This window comes from Camellia sinensis, chromosome 11 (genome assembly GCF_055761805.1).
Source record: "Camellia sinensis isolate YWXY chromosome 11, ASM5576180v1, whole genome shotgun sequence".
Taxonomy (NCBI): domain Eukaryota; kingdom Viridiplantae; phylum Streptophyta; class Magnoliopsida; order Ericales; family Theaceae; genus Camellia; species Camellia sinensis.
Window position 1 is genome coordinate 131,795,772 of NC_138971.1, and position 8,753 is coordinate 131,804,524.

Below are 8,753 nucleotides of genomic sequence, written 5' to 3' on the forward strand. Positions count from 1 at the left end.
CGAAAAACATACGTCATCAAAATTTTATATTAAACCAAAATAGTTGGGATCTTAAAACTCATAATAACACAATAATTTGTAGTCAATTGGTTTAGATATTAATATTTTGAATAAATTACACATATCTCTTAAGGTTTGGAGAAAATATACTAATCTTATAATATTGACATAATTATATTGACCTTCTAAAAAAATTTAATTCACATGACATTTATCCTTTTTTCATCAATAATTTATGAGTCATGTGAATGAAAAAAATAATATTATCATCTCATTTATACTTAAATATATATTTTTCTTGTTTATTTTTATATTTTCATATGATTTGTATTAATTTCGGTCTATTTAATCGTACAAAAAGGAAAATTAATGTAATTTTTTTATACTAAAATTACGAACTTACCTGTATTTTTTTAAAATTTCAGAAGAGATCAGTATAATTTACCTTTAACCTTTTTTTATGTAATCATTCCTCAGTAGATGAAAGAAAATGAAGAGGTCTGTTGGTGCAAATTCATTAATGAAAAGTAGAAGTATTTATTTTCTTTTTTTATGTCATCATTTTTTTTTTTGCTTTCACTTTCATGAGAAACACGTATGCCTAATTTCCTTCCCATTTCCACTCAAGAGACCTTCTAGGTATTTTCCATGTTGACTTTTGTTAATGTTTTAATGTACCGTCATGTTGTGTTCTTAAGATTTTGTTGGCCATTTTTAGTTATTTGTGTGAGTGATTTTCTGATTACATTGTTCACTTAGTAATCAGTTGGAAAGCACTGACAGAATGAATGACACTTGACTGACCTGCAACAGAAAGAGAAGATTACGGCGGTGGTTTGTCCACCCGGGGGCACTCCGACATCAAGTCAGTATATCTCTCGAAGATAAATTAAGTGCTAAACTCACAAGCTTGAGTATCAAAAGCATATCTTAGACCCATGGGGGTGCCTCTCTTTTATAGCCAACATAAACCTAGTTCCAATAGAAGCCTATCTCTAATGGACTTAAGATTACTGCTAATCTTGGACTCCCAGTAAGATTAGGATAAACTCTCTAAGAGTCTTATCTTAATACAAACTGAAGTCTTCTCTCATTCTAGGACTCTTGGCCCTCATCCGCTTATCTCGGATTCCGATATCTTCAGAGGTAACTTCGGCTTATCCGAGATGACCTCAGCATAATAACCAGGACAGGCGGCACCTCGGCTGACACGTCGGCGTCACCTTGGCCACGTGTTGGTACTCAGAAAATATATCCCCACAACTGCCCCCTAGGTTCTATTACCTCAACATTCTGAAGTGATGGAACCTACACTGTTCGTTCATCTGTGCCCCTCTGTCCGAGATCAAACTTGCCGACCTCAAAGTTCCCTGGACTTTACTGTTCACTTCTGTCAAGTATCAAGCTTCATGCTTTCCAAGCTGCTCGAGATCACACCTCCTAACCGAGGTTCTTTGTTCCATTAATTCGTAAACTCCAAGAGCTTTGCAACTGCTCCACTTACATTCTTCGGTGTGTTTCCGACTTCCAGTCATCTATTTGACTCCGGCGATGTTCATTTCTCTTGGTAGGTTCATAAACTCTTATAAGCTTAATCTTTCATAACTCTTCTGAATCCGTTTACTTGCCCCCTGTTGTCTTTTATTTTCGTCTGTTTTCAAGTTTTGAATTGTTTGAATGCCAGGCACTGTTCTTGCTATACCAACTTTCTGTTGCTAGCATCATGTCTAGGTCATTTACTTTCTTGTTCTTCACATACTTACTTAGTGCTTGTGCACTTGGCTTTATTCTTGAACTTTGTCGTCTTCTTGACTCTGATTTTTCTCTTTTTTCATTCAATCCTCTGGCTTTTTCTCTTTCTAGCTCTTTTGCTTAAATCCGTCATTGTTCTAAGCTTTCAAGCTCTGCAACTGTTTTCGTTCCTCTCCTCCGGTGAAGCTTACGTCATTCTGTCATTTTCGCATCCGTCGTCAGACTTCGGCAATTCTCATTTCGGCTTCCCTCTTTCTGGTAAGCCACTGTTCCTCCTGGTTTTATTTCTTGTTGCTTTCCAAAAAACTCTGTTTCATTGTTAATCACCATTGCTGTTTTACTCATTGTTTCCAAATCATCTTCTTGAATACATACTGTTCACACATCTGTTGATTTCTGCCACTGTTCTTGGCTTGACACACCTGTGCAATCTTTTTGTCTTGATTTCCTGATAGCTTTATCACCATTCTTGATTACGAATTACATTCTTGTTTCTGTTTTCTGTGTCTCTTTCCAGATTCTTGCTTTCAATCCTTGCCTTCAAACTCCAAGGTGCCATTCGCCGAGAAGAGCTTTGATCAAACTTTTCGGAAGATCGATGCTGAGCTCGAGGCCAAGAAGGTTGCTGAGAAGTCTTCCTAGCTGTCTTCTATATCCTGCCATTGATGCCGAGTAGTTTTGTTTCCTTTTTTTACTCCTTGTACCTTGTACTTTGTCCTTCTTTGTATGCTTTTAATCCGGCTGACGTGCCATTTTTGTAGTTTGAATAATTTATTTTTCAATATTCAGGCCGAAGTTCATTCTTTCTTCTTTAAATGCATTTCTCTAATTTCTTCTTTGAATGAATATCTTCTTTTTTCTGCTTTTGTATGATTCTACACTTAGAATAATTTGCATGTCTTCAAAGTACACCTTGACTGTGCAATCTCTTCGGGTAAAATACCTCTGTCATAACTTCTAATCTTGTTCATCTCGGCCTTGTCCTAACACTTGAAAATATTGTAACAAATATTTTCACAAGTATTGCTTAGGACTTGTCACTTTCTCAATGTCTTCTATCAAGACTTCAGTTTTCCATATTTCAAGTTTTGACAACCTGGTAGTCTCGGCAAGTACGCAGATATTGCTTGAGCTTGACTTTAACTTGTAAATTTTTCTCAAAAATTTCAACAAGTGTTTTAACCATCATTCTTTATCATAACATCGGCTTAACTTCAGCTTGTAAATTTTTCTCAAAATTTCAACAAGTGTTAAACCATCTTCCTTTCGATACGACCTCGGTTTAACTATAACTTGTAAATTTTTTCTCAGAATTTCAACAAGTGTTAAACCATTTTCCTTTCGATACGGCCTCGATTTAACTATAACTTGTAAATTCACACAGAATTTCAAGAAGTGTTAAACCAATCTTCTTCCGATACGACCTCGGTTTAACTTCAACTTGTAAATTCACACTGAATTTCAACAAGTGTTAAATATCACATCGGTTTAACTTCAACTTGTAAATTCACACAGAATTTCAACAAGTGTTAAACATCACATCGGTTTTAACTTCAACTTGTAAATTCACACAGAATTTCAACAAGTGTTAAATATCATCTCGATTTAACTTCAACTTGTAAATTCACACAGATTTTCAACAAGTGTTTAAATATCATCTTGGTTTAACTTCAACTTGTAAATTCACACAGAATTTCAACAAGTGTTAAACAATGATTTCGGTTTAACTTCAACTTGTAAATTGTCCACAAATTTCAACAAGTGTTAAACAATGATCTCGGTTTAACTTCAACTTATAAATTCACACAGAATTTCAACAAGTATTAAATATCATCTCGATTTAACTTCAACTTGTAAATTCACACAGAATTTCAACAAGTGTTAAATAATAATTTCGGTTTAACTTCAATTTGTAAATTGTCCACAAATTTCAACAAGTGTTAAACAATGATTTCGGTTTAACTTCAACTTGTAAATTGTTCACAAATTTCAACAAGTGTTAAACAATGATTTCGGTTTAACTTCAATTTGTAAATTCACACAGAATTTCAACAATTGTTAAACAATGATTTCGGTTTACCTTCAACTTGTAAATTGTCCACAAATTTTAACAAGTGTTAAACAATGATTTCGGTTTAACTTCAACTTGTAAATTGTCCACAAATTTCAACAAGTGTTAAACATCTTTGTCTTCTCTCTGCCCCTTGCATGACTTTCACATGCTCTTTTGTGGACCTTATAAAATGTCTTCAACCTGGCTAACTGCAGTCTGACCTTGTATGTTTTCTTTTTATCTTCTAGGATCTGAGATCTGCTCACTGAGCTTTTTTCTTCTCGGGCTTAAGTGTCGAGGTCTTGTCTGCTGGAATCTTGGATCTGCTCTCTCAGGTTGAGCTCTTCTCTTCTCGGACCTACTCATCTAGGCCGAGATCATGCCTTCTGGGATCCGGGATCCAGGATTTGGAATCCGGGATCTGCTCACTTAGGCTGAGCTCTTGTCTTCTTGGACCTACTTATTTAAGCTGAGATCTTGTCTTCTGGGATTCGGGATCTAGGATCTGGAATCCGGGATCTGCTCACTTGGGCTGAGCTCTTCTATACTTGAATGTCATCTCCTTGGGAGCACTCATGCCCCCTGTCTTTGCGTCCCTTCTGGAAGGGTCTTCACTCCGTTTATGTCGACACATTCTCCATCTTTGCTAAACTCGTCGTTTTCGATACGTTGATCTTGTGCAGTGATGGCCATCTATTCTCATTTCTTTCCCACAGACAGTACCAAATTGTGTGAGTGGTTTTCTGACCACACTGCCCGCTTAGTAACCAGCTGGAGAGCACTGGCAGAATAGATGGCACTTGGTTGACCTGCAACAGAAAAAGAAGATTCCGGCGGTGGTTCGTCCACCCGGGGGCACTCTGACGATCAAGTCAGTATATCTCTCAAAGATAAATCAAGTGCTAAACTCACAAGCTTGAGTATCAAAAGCATACCTTAGACCCATGAGGGTGCCTCTTTTTTATAGCCAACATAAACCTAGTCCCAATAGAAGCCTAGCTCTAATGGACTTAGAATTACTGCTAATCTTGGACTCCCAGTAAGATTAGGATAAACTCTCTAAGAGTCTTATCTTAATACAAACTGAACTCTTCTCTCATTCTAGGACTCTTGGCCCTCATCCGCTTATCTCGGATTCCGATATCTTCGGAGGTAATTTCGGCTTATCCGAGATGACCTCGGCATAATAATCAGGACATGTGGCAACTCGGCTGACACGTCGGCGTCACCTTGGCCACGTGTTAATATTCAGAAAATATATTTTCACAGTCTAGACTATTATTAAACTCCATTCTTTCCTTTCCAAAAGATTAATCTCTATAGATGTATATAATTATAAAAATATTCATGTCTATTGAACAAGTTCAAGAAGTGTTGTGTGGTCAACCCCATCAACTCGCATGAATTATTTATTATTTCAATTTTTTAGGATCCTAGTGCATGTTTGTTTTTGAATTAATTACACTTAATACCTTATACGTTTATCAAAATATTATTTTGATCTTTTCATTTTAGTTGTGATGGTTTATCATTTACACTCTAAATCAAATTGTAATATCATATTTTCATCAATTTAATATCAATTTTCTCGTGTCATTAACACTGCTAAACTATCAATAATATGTGTATTTTCGTCAAATATTAAATGATGACTATAATTTTAAATAAAGAGGTAAAATAGTTTTTTAATAAAAAATTTGATGATAAATAGATTGATCTCTCTTGAAATTTAGAGAAAATATAGTAAGTCACACAATTTTAACATAATTACGTTGAGCTTTTTTAAGATTCTAAGTCACATAACATTAATTAAGTTCCCTTTTCACCAGGGGATATTGTGTATTTTTATCAAATGTCAAGGACTATTTATGATTTTTACTCTATAATAAAATAAATAAATTATATTGATCTTCCCTTAAGTATATGATAATTCCAAAATGCTCTCTCTAGATTTTTGAAACCACAATAATTTTTTTTTTTGTTTGGTTGTATTTGTATTTTACTTTATCCATATGTTGTTTTTATTTTTTATGTTTCTTAAAATAAAATTAATAATATAGTTTTTTTTTTTTTTTTTAGATGCTATCGTTTTATGACACAATAGTTTTCAAAAATTGGTCCTAAAAATGAATTGTTTTTAGAAAAAAAAAAAAAACAAATTCCAAAAAAAATTCGCAATCATTTTGTCAAATAATTTTTTGATAAATTATATTGATCTCACCTAAAGTTTAGAGAAAATACAATAAGCTTCACAAATTTGGTATAATTACATGAGCTCCCCTAAGATTTTAATTCATATAATAATGGGAAATTTTTTTTAAGATCTCTGATATTAAGATTTTATAAAATAAAAGACATACAATATTTTCATAGTAGTTAAGGTCCCTCAATATTTTTATAGAAAAAATTCGACTCAAAGAAATTTTGCCTGATTTAGAAAAATTTTGCCCCGTCTCAGAGAAATTTCAATTTTCACATCGAAATTTATCATACCAAATTTCTCTGAGTTGGGGCTGAAATTTATCTAAGTAGGGTGAAATTGCTCTAAGTTGGGAAAAATTTCTCTGAGTCAAATCTTCTCTGTGAAAATGTTGAGGGATCTTAACTAGTAAAAAAAATATCTTGAACCTCTCCTACTATACAAAGTTGGAAATGGATGTTTCACTAATTTTTCCTATAATTAATTGGGCCCCCTTTTCATCATAAATTCATTAGTTATATGAATGAAAAAATAATGTGATCATCTCTTTTATATTGAAACATATATTTTAATTTGTGTATTTTTGTGTTTTTATACTAGCAGCATTATTTTATTTTATTTTTTATCTCTTTAACATTTTTAAAATAGAGGTCAATGTAATTTACCCATAAATCTTTTATTTTGAAAAGTGAAAATTAAAAAATTAAAAATAAAAACGCAACTAAACATGCCTTTTGAGGTTGCATTTGGAACTTAAAAATTTCTCTTTTCCCACAAAAAATCTAAAATTCAAATTAAATAATTAATGTAATCTTATTGAGAATAGAACTAAAAGAAAATATTTATAAAAAAAAAAATATTTGTAATGAGGTCAGATGTTTTTCCTCTATATTCGTATGCAATGAAGTCAGATGAGTCCTCATCTATCATGGAATAATTAAATAGCAGTAACATTTTTAATGTTTAATTTTTAATTTTTTTAATTATTTGAAACTATTTGCTTTGCTTTATTAGAATCTAGCCTATCACCCGTGCTATGCACGGGATAATTATAAATATTTATATTTATTTTAGATTTTTTTAGTATATAAATTATGTTTTTAAAGATTTTTTATAATAATAATTTAACAATCTTATTACTAACCATAGTGTATTGGAGAAATTAAAAAGGGTACTGCAGTAACTATGCACGGGTTGTATCTATAATTATCTGTATGACGGGATTTTAAATGCTGATTAGAGAATTTTGATCAAATCAATAAATTCAAGCATGTGGAAAGACATGTGAATTGAAAAAATGTAACAAATGCTGATCAGGGGATATATATGTGAATTGTGATTTTTAAATGTCTTTTTTTTTTTAAAATGTCTTCTTTTTCTTTTTTATTTTTTATATTATATTAAAGTTTAATATAATAATCATATGTGTTGAACTTTTCAATGAATTAAATGTCTTATTTTTTTATATTATATTAAAGTTTAATATTTTGATAATAATCATATGTGTTATACTTTTCAAGGAATTTTTTTTATACCTGTTCTTAATGCATTAAAGTGTTATTATGGGGGATAATAATCATATGTGTTGGGACTTTTCAAGGAATTCATATGTGTTTGATTTTTAAAGTAATTTTTTTTATACTTATTCTTAATGCATTACAGTGTTATTATAAGGGTAAGGCTTGGGGGTTGTGAGAAATTAATAAATTCTAAGATTTTTTTTTAAATAAAAAAATCAAGAAATTTAGATTGGGATATTGGGACTCCCACAAAACTTGTGGGTTAGAGATAGATATAAATAAATAGATAGATATAGATATAGATATTTATATTTGTTTTAAATTTTTTTTAATATACATATTATTTGTTTTGAAAAAGGTACTGCAGCAATTATGAGAGAAGTCAAAAAATCTTATGGGTTGAGAGAAATTAATAAATGCTGAGGTTAATTTTTTTTTTTTAAAATAAAAAATTAGAAAATTAGAATTGACATATTGAAGCTTCCACAAGTCTTGAGGTTTAGAAACTCTTTTTTACTTAATATATAGTATAGATTGACATTTCACACGCACACTCAGCTAACACGACCCGGTCTCATTTCTTTCTCATTTTCACTCGTCTTCATCAATATTTCTTTGTCATTTCCACAATCTCTTCATCAATATTTCTTTCTCATTTCCACTCATCTTCATCAATATTTCTTTCTTCCCTTTCTAGAATGTACCTTATCTTATAAATTTGCCATGTATATCCATTTATAATTATATTTAGACATATATATATATATATATATATATTTTTTTAATCTAAAATCTAAATTTTTGTTTTTTATTTGAACTGAATTTGAGTTTGGCAAAAAAAATTTTTTTACTAAGTTTGTTTTTGGTTTTTGCTTTTTTAGGATCAGAAAAAATTGTTAAAAAAAACCGATACGTTTGACAAATACTAAAGAAATATATATATATTTGAAAATTTTAGGTAAGTTGATATAATATGTCTTTGATAATTTTTATTTTTATTTTTTTATAGATGTTTTCAAAATTTTTAAAATTTTCAGATTCTTCTAGAGTAGAACTTGAAAACTAAAAGGATTTAATGCAAATTTTTATAAAATATTACTAAAGCCAGAAAATAAATGGGAAAAAAAATGTGACTTTTTAACATTTATCAAAATAGAATGAATCTAGCTTGTCCGTTTGTTGTTTTTAACAATTGCGAGGTTAATAAGTTGTAATCAAATGGAGGGGT